The 12066-nt window shown below is 28.4% G+C and overlaps 1 protein-coding gene and 1 pseudogene across 6 annotated transcripts in view; one reads left to right on the plus strand and one right to left on the minus strand.

Moving 5' to 3' along the window:
- The window catches only part of LOC126905349 (uncharacterized), a 76021-nt gene that overhangs the window by 37898 nt on the left and 26057 nt on the right, over positions 1-12066 (plus strand). For 3 of the 6 annotated variants that reach the window (XM_050684973.1, XM_050684974.1, XM_050684978.1), the window contains exon 1: positions 9101-9205. The exons of 1 other annotated variant lie outside the window; for it this stretch is intronic. The gene's annotated coding sequence lies outside the window, so the exon portion shown is untranslated. Of the gene's footprint in view, positions 1-9100; positions 9206-9280; positions 9414-12066 lie in introns of those variants that run through there. 2 more of the 6 variants (XM_050684977.1, XM_050684975.1) reach the window with 2 other exon arrangements.
- On the minus strand, positions 497-2182 carry LOC126905366 (UDP-glucosyltransferase 2-like; annotated as a pseudogene).

Genomic DNA, 12066 nt, shown 5'->3' on the forward strand with positions numbered 1-12066 from the left:
ATATTTATGAGTAACTTCCTCGCCTTTATTATATATACTTTTGTTGTTTTTACAAAATGCTAATGGTAATATCCATCAAATGTTTTGTTGTATTAGAGCTTTAAATCTTTAAAATGTTTTTACTTTTATACAGTGTTTAAACATTATTTTTGGAATAACAAATATATGTGTGTACTAGTTGGTATAGTTTTAATAATAAATAATTTTAAAGTTCAAAATATACATTATAAATGTCAATTAAAATTACCCTTATAACTTACTTGTCTTTATAACCAAAAATAATTATTTTACAAAATCATTAACTATTTATTCGAAATAAATGCTTTCATCCTTTGAATGTTTTCAATTTCATAATGGAAAATAGATTGTTCGTTGATTCTATAGAATAACGACTTTATTCATTAATACAGCAAAAATCCAGCTCTGTGTGTTTTAGAAAAGTGACATCCATCTCTAATAGTTTTTCAGTAAATTATCAGGAGCATGTAGGCAACCATATTGGCATTTAGGATTTGTCAGTAATATAACTGAAGTGTGCGTTTGAAGGAGTTTGATATCGTATGTCTAAAATAGTAGTTTCTTTTGATAACAGAAATGATTTCCTATTATTTCGAAAAAAAATTTAATCTTTAAATGAATTTAATACCGTTTTTCTTATAATATGAAGTCAAGTAAAAATCGTAGAAATAACACTCTTGCATTTCCATTGCCGGTTTTATGTGTATTATTTCTAAATTCAATTATCTAGACTATTTAACGAGTTAAAATTGAGTACATGATATAATATTCGATTCACTGATAGAAAACGATTTCCCTTAAACTTATGCGAGTTCATTGAAAATCGGATTACTCTATTGACCAAAAGATTTAAATTTATACGGCTCTATTTTATTTTTAATTCAGAAAGTTCGGTCAAAAGTAACACGCGATGATTTACTGAAACATGTAGGCGCAAGAGAAAAAATAATTTAAATTGTAAATATTTGAAATTTTCATAAGAAATTGCTTGCTCAAAGAGTTTCAAATATTTCACTAGGCTCCTTATATTTACAGCGTCTATATTTTATAAAATATTTATAATTTTCCATGTAAAAGTTATTACTCGCACCGAGAAATCATTTTATATCGAAAAAAGTAATTTCAAAAACAGTTTCAAAGAGATTTATTAAAAAGTAATATTAATTTTTAAATATATTATTATTTGTAATTCAGGTTGTTAATAATTAAGACTTGAATAGTAAAATAAGTGAATTCAATTATTATGAATTATACATAATTTTATTATTAAACGTTCAATTTTTCCTCCTTATTAAAAAATTAATAATTGCATAAACTACAGAAGTTACGATCAATAATATCGAAACGAAAAATAGTAATGTATCAAATAAGAATTTTTGGTACCATTCCAATTTAAGAGACTGTAATTTTAAATGTGCCGCTCTTTTGTGTCGTAAAACGTAATCAGTCCAGTAAATTACTGATTGTTCGGGTGACAAAGGTCGATCTTTGAACTTTTGCGGTGCAATTTTTGCATTTGTTGAATACCTAAAGTCAAGCAAACCTATAACTAATCGTTTTCTCAATGTTTAGTATATTTTATTTTACTCGTCGCTGTTGACGATCTCAGATATGACATTTAGAAAAGTTTCGTTTGTCACCGAAGAAAATTCCATTGAAATAGACATACCTGCGGACACAAGACTGTCGATATTCTTGTATTGATCGAACTACAATGGGAACCCAATAACTGGAATAGTTGCGTCAATGGCCTCGTACATGTTAGACATACCTCAGTGGTTGATGAACAATTTGACGACATTGGGGTGTACTGAAAAAGAGTTATTGTTAAAACTGTTATGCGTGTACTCAAAATACGTTAAAAAGCGTGTATTTTTATTACACTCGCGGAGTGTATCTCGTTGTGGTCGCCAATGACTTGTCATGACGTTAGACGGTTTGTTCTTTAACTCGCCTTCGTATTTCAATGAAACGCTTTGCGGAACGCGCGAAAGAGCTTCTAAAAAAGTATTTAACACATTTTCTGGCAATGTAGATATCAACACTACCGATCCGAATGTAAATAATATTACTCCATGCGGTGAATTTTCAATAAACTCGAGTACACTCTACGAATAAAGAAATTATTAAATAATTTCAATTAAACGATATTTTTTTTTCAATTATCTACAAAGTAATCAAACTGTGAGTCTAACTCACTCGCGGTAATTTCTGGAGTGGTCTCAAATGGACACCTCCTACCTCTACTGAATTTGCCGACACTGGTCTTGCCGAGTTAGTTGAATAATTGACAAACAAAGTCGATGGAGTGTGTACTACTCGTGCGACGTCGTCTGTTTGGGATTTAATTGGCCGTCGACTAGGCAGACCAAACACTGTAACGGACAGATCAAAGCATAGAAAAGCCTGTTGAAAAGTCTGTGAGAAAACCAATCGAGAGACGTGGACCGTATCATAAAATGTATAACGACCTAAAAACGTATACTCCAACAACATGTGCATGGACGTAGATACGAGGTAGATGTGTGGAACATTGAGTCTTTGGCCTAAATAAACAATGCAAGGAGGATAGAATAATCAAGTCGAACTTTTAGTCTCCGTTCAATATGTTTCGTATTGGTTCATATTCCATGAAGAACTCGCAATATTTTCTACTGCGCAGGGAATGTGCGATTAACGATTTTAACGGTAATCTTAGTAAATCTAATGTGGGCGCGCTAAAATTGTCAATGGAAGAATGGATACCCGCAGTACTTATTTCTGTGTAGTTTTCACGGTTGCCGTTTAATATTGGCGTGAACACTGTAATTTGAGGTCGCTTTGATAGAATATAATAATTTAATATCGAACTTACGAAATTCCAATGAGATTTGCCGTTATATGTTTCAATGGCGAAAATATTGGCCGCATCAGATTTATTAACGATCGACGGTAACAGTATAAAAATAAATTTTGTCCAGTCCATTCCTCTCTGATAAGTATTGTTACGAAATAGATGTTACATAATCTTTGAAAATACGAATTTCAGACAATTCGCATTTGTAAATATTCACTTTAAAATAACCTCGCGGTAATAGACATTATAATTGTAAGGTACTTGGATGGAAAAAGAACGTGATTTTTTCTTTATAAAGGCAACTGAGAACTAGTGCGCGTCGATAAATTCACTGTGGATTTCACAGTGATTTCAGTGTCTATAAATTAAAACCAAGTAGTTTTAAACTGGTTTTTCTTACATACCACTTCCAAAAGGCCCTAATCTAACCTGCCAACGTCGATAATTTGTTATCCAAAAACACTTCCAAATGACATCAATACAACATCGTACCACTGTTTCGTTAAATTAATTTTTCCTATTATTATTTAGTAACGCTATTTAAATGTCGATTTTTCTAGTGTTACGAAATTACATCAATGAGATAATTGAAAATTATTCCACAGAAATAATTTTATTTATAAGTGATATTTTTTAGAAGCACCGCTTTTTTTTAAGTAAACACTATTATAATAGCCTTTGAGTTATGTCTGATCTATTATCTTTTGAAATTTTATCGCGTTTAATTCACAAATGGAGCACTTTATCTTAATAATTTGAACTCAGTACATTTATATGAATAGAATAATATCTTATTCTGTGTAAATACGCGTGTACGACCTTTTGTCGGGAGAGTCAGATGTTTTTTTTGTTTTTCATAGAATTTAAACTTATAAACGTATTACAACTAACCTATATAATACATATTATATCTCGTTAGGCTTGTGCCCATAGGCGTAAGCTCACCCAAAAAAATTCACTGTCAATGCATGTGCTGTTATCATATTAAATCACCGATATGTCTATCCGTATAGTAGTATTTTGATAACTACCACACGGCACCGATTCAGCAGTTTTGCGATAGTGGCGCNGCACCGATTCAGCAGTTTTGCGATAGTGGCGCATATCGCCACTCCCTTGCCGCCACTTGTTTCTCCTTCATAGTAACCAACTAGTCAACGCTACTTGGCCGCCGCCGTATCATTGAAATAAATATAACCAGAAATAACATGTAGCAAACAAAATGGATTCAAGTGTGTGCGCGTCCAAAAGAAACCAAAAGTCGGATGTTCGGGTTGCGGTAAAAATTACATTTCTCTAGGGACCCCCCAAAAGAGGTTTTGAGTTTCGATAGGATTTGATTTTTTCAATAATTATGGTGTTGTGTAGGTTAATAACAGGTTTTAAGTAAATTTTAAATTAATATCAATTTTCTTTTAGTAAAATAAGATTCCCGAGCAACCAAACAACGTTCATTGAAACCTATGTTTATATAAAAATATTTTTTAATCTTTTTAGCTTCGATACGAAGCAGAGATGTAACACGCCATTTCAATGTCCTTCCGAGTTCAGCTCAAATCCTAATATGATAAAAATTCAAATGGTTATTATTGTATGCATATTAAAAGTGTCGACTCTTCTATTCTGAAAGTTCTAATAGCCAACTTCCCAATCCAATTCATCGTACAGTGTGTTTTCGCAGAAAAATTAAAAGAAAAAAATTAATTTTATAAAAAATAATAGCCAGAAAGATATTCCAAACGGGTGCAAATAAGGGGAGATTATCGTTTCCGTCGACAAACCTGAATAAGGACGGTTTTTCGTTTCCGCCAAGCTAATCCTCTACCTGTCTATCGACTAAGAAATTTGAGAACCATTTAGTTTTATCCATTGTTCACCATGACGATCCAGTATCGGTTTTAACATACGGCCACGTTAGGTAGCTGCCAGTACCAAATTGTTTGGCTTTTATTGAATGTTACGTTCAGACCTGTATTTAAGATTTTTGCATGGGGTATTAATATTAATGAGTTAAATAAAGTAATTTTTTGTCCTATCACTATCAAATGACATTCGCCCCCAAGAATTTTTGACCCCCTAACCACCTCTAAATAATAATAATAATACATTGAAATAAAATTCAAACATTAACAATAAGCTTAAAAAAAAACTAATACCTTTAATAAAAAATAGATCTATGATCTATACATTTTTCGATAGTTGTTGAAAACTAATTTCACAAATTCAAATCGGCTAAATTTATTAAATTGATCACTTGTCTCTTTTGTTTTTCAGAAACGAATTTCAATTTTATTCCGTACGCTTTTTGAGACTGCATTATCAAAACTATATATTTTAATGTAATATAAGACTAAATATTTTTTATTAAAATTAAAAAAATATATATTAATAGAAGGATGCGCCTTGAAAAATTGTTCATTAAAATGTGAATGAAATGATTAACAATTCACTGCTTAATTGCATTTAAATGCACTGATTAATCAATGCACTGCTATCTAATAACAATAAAAAAATAGTAAAAAGTTCGATTAAATGAATAGTAGATAATTATTGTCGGGTTATTTTGGCATATATTTTAACCAGTGGTTCTCAAGCTTTTATTTATACACAGGTATAAGCTATCGGTTTAGCGAAACGAAAATCGTACCTTAATCAGATTTGGCGGAAACGATGAACGCCCCAAATAAGTAAGTGGAATGCTTAATTTATTTGGCATTTATTGGAGGTTGCCTACAGACGGCTAAAGGAAGGGCAGTGAATTGTTGTATTATGATGCTTGACTTTCGGCATATTCATATCGTTTTTGATTAGAAGTTTTATCATTACCGCATCATTTACGGAACATTGTTTTAAGGCTTATTTATGATGTAGATATGACGACAGTCTATGACGCCCAACTACAGACAGGCTGTCTGAATTGGCGAATGCTGACCATACGAATAAAGTAGCGTAAGACAAGGAGAGTAATATAATATCTAATGTTATCCGACAGATTCATCACACGAGCAATTAGTCCCACCGATCAAATTAGGTATTCAGGAATTAGCTAAACGGACAGTATTTGGCGGAAATAAATTTATTACCAAACTAGAAAAAGATTTTGAGTTACTAATCATCTCATCACTATTAAGAGTTGACCAAAAACTAATCACATTAGAACGGTGTGTATTTACAAAATTAGTTTATCTTATACTCCATTTTTGGATTGCACAGATTTTATTATGAGACAAGGCGTTAGAGATACAATAGGATTTCCAGCGGGCACACCACTAGTAGTATATACACCGACCGGAATTCGCGTGATCTCGGAACATTACGAATAACGTCGGAGTGATCTCTCCAACGGATCAACAGTTGCTCTTGAAGATCACCAAAAGACATCAACTTGCAGTCCATAACGTAAAATTAGAAATAAACTATTAATTAGGTTTGGGGCGGAGTGACAACGTTGCGCGGTAGAATTCGGAGCGTTGAAATGTGAAACAAATGACACGCGGTGCAATTAGGGTGAAATGGTTTAAATCATTCAGCCCTGGGGACAGTGGTGAGGTATCAAATGAACGTGGGATAACAAGTAGTGATTGGTGTAACAGTATTAAAATGTCAATGAACTCGGTGGTGACGGAGGACAAGGAAAAAGTATCTTACGGCGGACGAACAAAATGGAAACGCTATTTAATTGTTTGATTATTGCTAATAATCATTTTTAAAAACGCGTTATAGTAATTTACCATAATAATAATTCTATAACGATGAATTAATCTGTTTTTATCACTTTTAAACCAAAATATAAACTTTATTCATGCTAAACATTTTGTTAATAATGAATTCGAGTATATAATTATTTAATAAAGTTACTACCAAATTTATTTTAAAAGTATTTGATATTATTAACAAACAAAACTTAAGGTAATATGAAATGAAAATAAAATATTGTAGATTATTTTGGCTTTTATGTTGCTCTGCAATCACGTGTCAATAGCACATCAGTAAATGTTGCCACAAAACATCGTAACTAGATTGTTTTTTAATATTGTATATGATGCTGGAACGAACTGTTGCAGTCACATGGCAAATTAAGTTATTTTCTAGGGACATAAGCAGTTCCATACACATTACTTTAACACGTATTTGACAGCAAATGCATCGGCTAGTATNGGACATAAGCAGTTCCATACACATTACTTTAACACGTATTTGACAGCAAATGCATCGGCTAGTATATAGTTATTCAACTGTGAGAATCATGTCAAAAATCAGTAAACAATTATTTTATCACGAAAAATACGTTTTCTAGATTTTCCTATTTTTCCCCTTAATGTTTAAAATGTTGTATAAAGTAGTCAACAAAGCTTTGTGCTATGAAAAAAGTTAAATATTTTTTTCGTTTTTCAGTTCTAAATTAGTATTTTAAATGATTAATTTTTTATAATTCTTTTTATAAACTATCATATTTTTAAGTTAATTTACACTTATTTTGGATAATAAAAAAGTGTAAAAGGATTTTTTTTTTGTAGGATACTACAAAAAAATCATTTATGTGCGTATTGATTTAATCAATTATAGTTCCAGTTTTAAAATGATGAAAAAATATTCACTAAACTACCGATAAAACGTTTTCTTTTGTATAAAAGCAATGAACAAGAACAAAAACCTTTCTATCCTTTTTAATGTGACTGCGTATTGCTTTTATCCAAAATTATTCTTTTTTTATCAACACATATTCATTTTAGGTCAAAAAGAAATATAAAACTTTAAAATAAATCTAAGCTCTTATTTCAACAATTACTATTTTTAGCACATAAGAAAAATATATTTTTTCTCCTGTTCTGTTTGTCTTTTTTGCCTTACGATTGAATATTAACTTAGAAACTTAGTTTTTGAACTTTTGTAACTCAAATTTATATTCAATGACGTAAAAGCTTTAATTTTTATGGTTTAACTAAAAAATAAAAATTTTAACTCGTAGAACTCATGTGGTTAATTTAATTATTTAAGGTAACTTTTTACAAATTGGATTAAGAATTACATTTTTATTAAATAAGACTTTTAAATCAAATTTAGAGTTTTTAAAGCTTTTTAGTTTTCTATACTAACATTTTTAAATGCATAACGAATATTATCGTTATTATTATTGTCATATACAATTCTGTAGTATTATTATATTCATATAAAATTTGTTGCATTACAATAAAAAAATATACAAGTACAACTGAATTCTAAATAAATAAAAATTAGCTAAGTGATTTTGGAATAAAACGATAAAATATTAAAATTGATTCATTTGACTATCGAAGTATAATTTGTATGCAATATAATTTTTTGAATGTAAATTAATATAAACATAATATATTAGAGTTTTATTTGACTTTCTAAAAATTGTTTAATACGCTCTTATTTGATCTAATTTATAATTTAAAATGTTTTCAACGTGGTTTGGTCGTTTAAATTCTGTGTTAAAGTTTAGAAATTAAAAATAAAGAAAGTAATTTAAAAGTAAAAAAGATGATTATCAGTTAACATTGATAATACAATATGGCGTCTTTTTCACTCTCCATAATATGAAAAATGAGCAAAATCAAACATTGTTCAGGCGATTCTTTTAACGGTAGACACTCGATTTCTCTTAAAATAACAATTATGCAAGCAATATAATTTTAAAAAAATTTTAGTTTTGTATATTTCTTTATTTATCAATTATTAATTACTTTTTTAATTTATTCCTTATACCCTATAAGGGTGTTTTTTTCAACTTTATTTTTGAATGGAAATTTACATATTTAACTAGTTTATATAAAAAAATGATTTAATTATGACTAGTTGATAACAACTTTAAAACGTATATTTCGAAAGTTATTAAATGAAAACTATGATGATGATGTGCGGGTTATGTTATTTTTATCATGTATTTCACAGCGTTGACACTCCTGCCGCCCAGATAACGCCTGAACTACTGGTTTGTTATCTACCGGTCATTTGTTTTTTTTGTGCATAAACTCATCGTTTTAAATGGTATAATTTTTAAGTCGAGTATCAACCACATGTGACCTTTTACGAAAAAAATTCTATTTGAACGTAGGTTGACCTTAGTTAGCCGATATTGATCTCCGCGCAACTGGTAACACTGCGTCTTTATATGACGTCATTAGCGCGTGGGTTGTTGGTAAAGGGGGTGGCACGCTCAGATTAAGGGGTGGGATACAGGGTTTTTCGCCCACGGACCCGTTATTCCATTTATAATTCATTCAAAAACCGTCGGTGGGCTCGCAGTAGGTATTGTGTTTTCCTTGTGCTTACCGTGTGCACGTACATACTCGTTGGTTATTCGCAATAGTTCAATCGAATTAGGTCGTAAGTACCTTTTAATATTATTTAGTACGTACTACGCAATATATAGTGAAAAGTTAATGTATTATCAATTACAAAAATATATATACACAATTCAGTTTGTTATTTTGATTTTTAAGTAAATTTAAATTCTAAAATAAATTTGACGATAAAATTGATGAAAATGTTTTAATTTTATTTTGAGTATATAAAGTATACCGCGTTGTAGTAGGTATTACATTACTCATTAAGTAAAATTAGAAAAAAAATATAAGTAATAAAATTATTTCTTCAATGGTATTAACTTATTATTGTATTTCAACATTCTTTAATTGACATGCTTCAAAAATGAAACGTCATTGCAAATAACTCTTATGTATTAGGTTGTTCCTTTTTTTACAAATCTCTTTTATAATAAAAAGTTATTATTATTATAGTTTTTTGTAGCTATGAAAGTGTAGCTATTCGCGATTTTTCAGTAACTTCTTTGTGGCTTTTTGTGTTAAATATTTTTTAGTTTTAAACAATATTAGTCACAGGTGATCAATTTTTATTATATGACATTTTTCCTGGTATCTTTTGCCATAAATAGCTCATAAAAACAACCATCACCTACGTTTTCCACATCCTAATTTTAACCTATAAAAATGCATACTTTATTTATTTTTGTAATATTATTAATAGGGTCAGCAAGTATATGCATTTATAAACTTTGTTTGAAAGGTCCCAAGTTTGTGCGACTTTTTCGTAGGAATAAATTAGTAGTGTAGAAGTATTTTTCGTTTTAAGAGGGTATAAAACCTCCTCATTCATCAAAAAAATTATAACCTCCATAACAACAAATTACAATGTATTTAAATTAATTAATAAACACTTGTACAAGCAGATGATTTGTTTGAAATAATTTAATAAAATTTATAAATGCACATAAATTTAGACCCTAGTTATTAAAAACATGTATAATACAAATAAAGAAGCAGTTTCTTTATTTGTAAAGTATTTTAAGTAAACAATAAAAATGGTATCATAAGTACTTACATAGAAGATAAAAAAAAATAATTCTCTCAATAAGATTTAGCAAGAGTTAAAAACATTTAAAATAACTTAATGTACTACTTTAATAAAAAATTGAGAGTAACGAAATAAATTATTGACATTTACACGTTAAACTAAGTGTCAAAGAAAAATTGTAAAGAATCATAAAATATGATTTCTATTTTTCTACCGACTTAATTGTATCACAATTCATTTTCATTTGAAAAACGTACTTAACTATACTTTGACATTTCATATCTCACGCTAAATTTACTATGAATTTTTATGACAATTTAGTGAAGGTGAGTCATTATTTATCATAAAAATAGCTTTATTGTTACAGTATAGAATTTTGTTCTTAGGATTATGTTATTGTGAAAGAACACATTTCTCAAATTGTTAAATTGAAAGTATTGTCTTTAGAAATGACGATTATAAATTATGATAATGGATTGATAATAAGTATAAATTTACTTTTTGTTTAATAAAATAGTAACAGTTAGCCTAACTAGATTTAAATGACATCTGAAGAAAAAATTTATCGTTATGCTATTTTTAGGGATAGATTTACTGAAAGACATGCTTAAAGACTTCTTAAATTATCATATCGATACAATTCCTATACATTTTAACTTTATTTTCTTTGGTTAACTGCATTTCATAAAAGACGTCTTAGCTGTTTATTCAACAAGTGACCTTTTTTTCTATTCATAACTATTATTTAACAAGTTTTTCATTTAGAAACCTTCTGTTCAGTTGGATATTAAGAGTAAAATAATTTTTTATAAATGAATAAATATTTGAAAAACATCATTTGTGTCAAAAAATGAAAATAAATAAATATAAAATATATCATTAATCATTTTTTCTACAATCGTACAACTTTTACAATTAAATTAATGAAATATTAAAAATATTTATTATTTATTTATTTTAATACAATTTAGATGAATATTACATATAAAATAATTGCATAAAATTGAAAAAAACACAGAACTTTCATTTAGCGTTTTCGAAATTATATGATAAAACAAAATACATAATAATTAAGTAAAAATAAGAATAAAAATAAAATAAAATAAAAATGTACTTATCAACCTATGATATTACAACCTAAATCTATTAAAATGCTAAAAACACATAGACAATATAAAATTTCTATCTAAAATTTGTTTTATATTGTATAAATTATTATTAAAAATTAAATATTTGGAAAAAGGTTACTTTAATATAATTTATAAATCAACTATTTATTTTTGAAAGATAAAATTTATTTAAAGATAATGTTTTCTTAAACATAATACTGTATATAATTCTGAAAAATTAAAATAACATAGTTGAAAAATCTTTCATTGACAGTATTATTCATATAATGTTAAAACTTTGCACGATACAACTGACAAGTGCCTTACGTCACGCGATTGTTCCAGCCAAAGAGACTTTTATATAATATAAGGAAAATTTCTACAAATATATTTATTGAAAAACCATCGAATTATATTTACTAAATGTATAACTCTATTTTATTTTATCCCTGCGATAGCAACTGTAATGAAAAACCAAATATGTAGGAAAATTAATTCAAAATAAACAATTTTTATGATTGCTTTTACACGGAAAATGATAAATTTAACATATTTTAACTTAATTTTGAACTGATATAAAATATCAATTTTTTGTCATCTATCCAAATTTATGCTACTTAGAAAATTAATTTTACAATATAATATATTGTATACATTTTAAGTATGGGAGACTATTATTCAAAATAAACCTAAAGGATACTTTAGATATCTCCAGTAGATTTTTAATTCGTATTTGCCAAGATGTTTTCTCATCAGTTTATATGT

Source organism: Daktulosphaira vitifoliae, unplaced genomic scaffold (assembly GCF_025091365.1).
Source record: "Daktulosphaira vitifoliae isolate Bord-2020 unplaced genomic scaffold, ASM2509136v1 Scaffold_4, whole genome shotgun sequence".
NCBI classification, from domain to species: Eukaryota; Metazoa; Arthropoda; class Insecta; order Hemiptera; family Phylloxeridae; genus Daktulosphaira; species Daktulosphaira vitifoliae.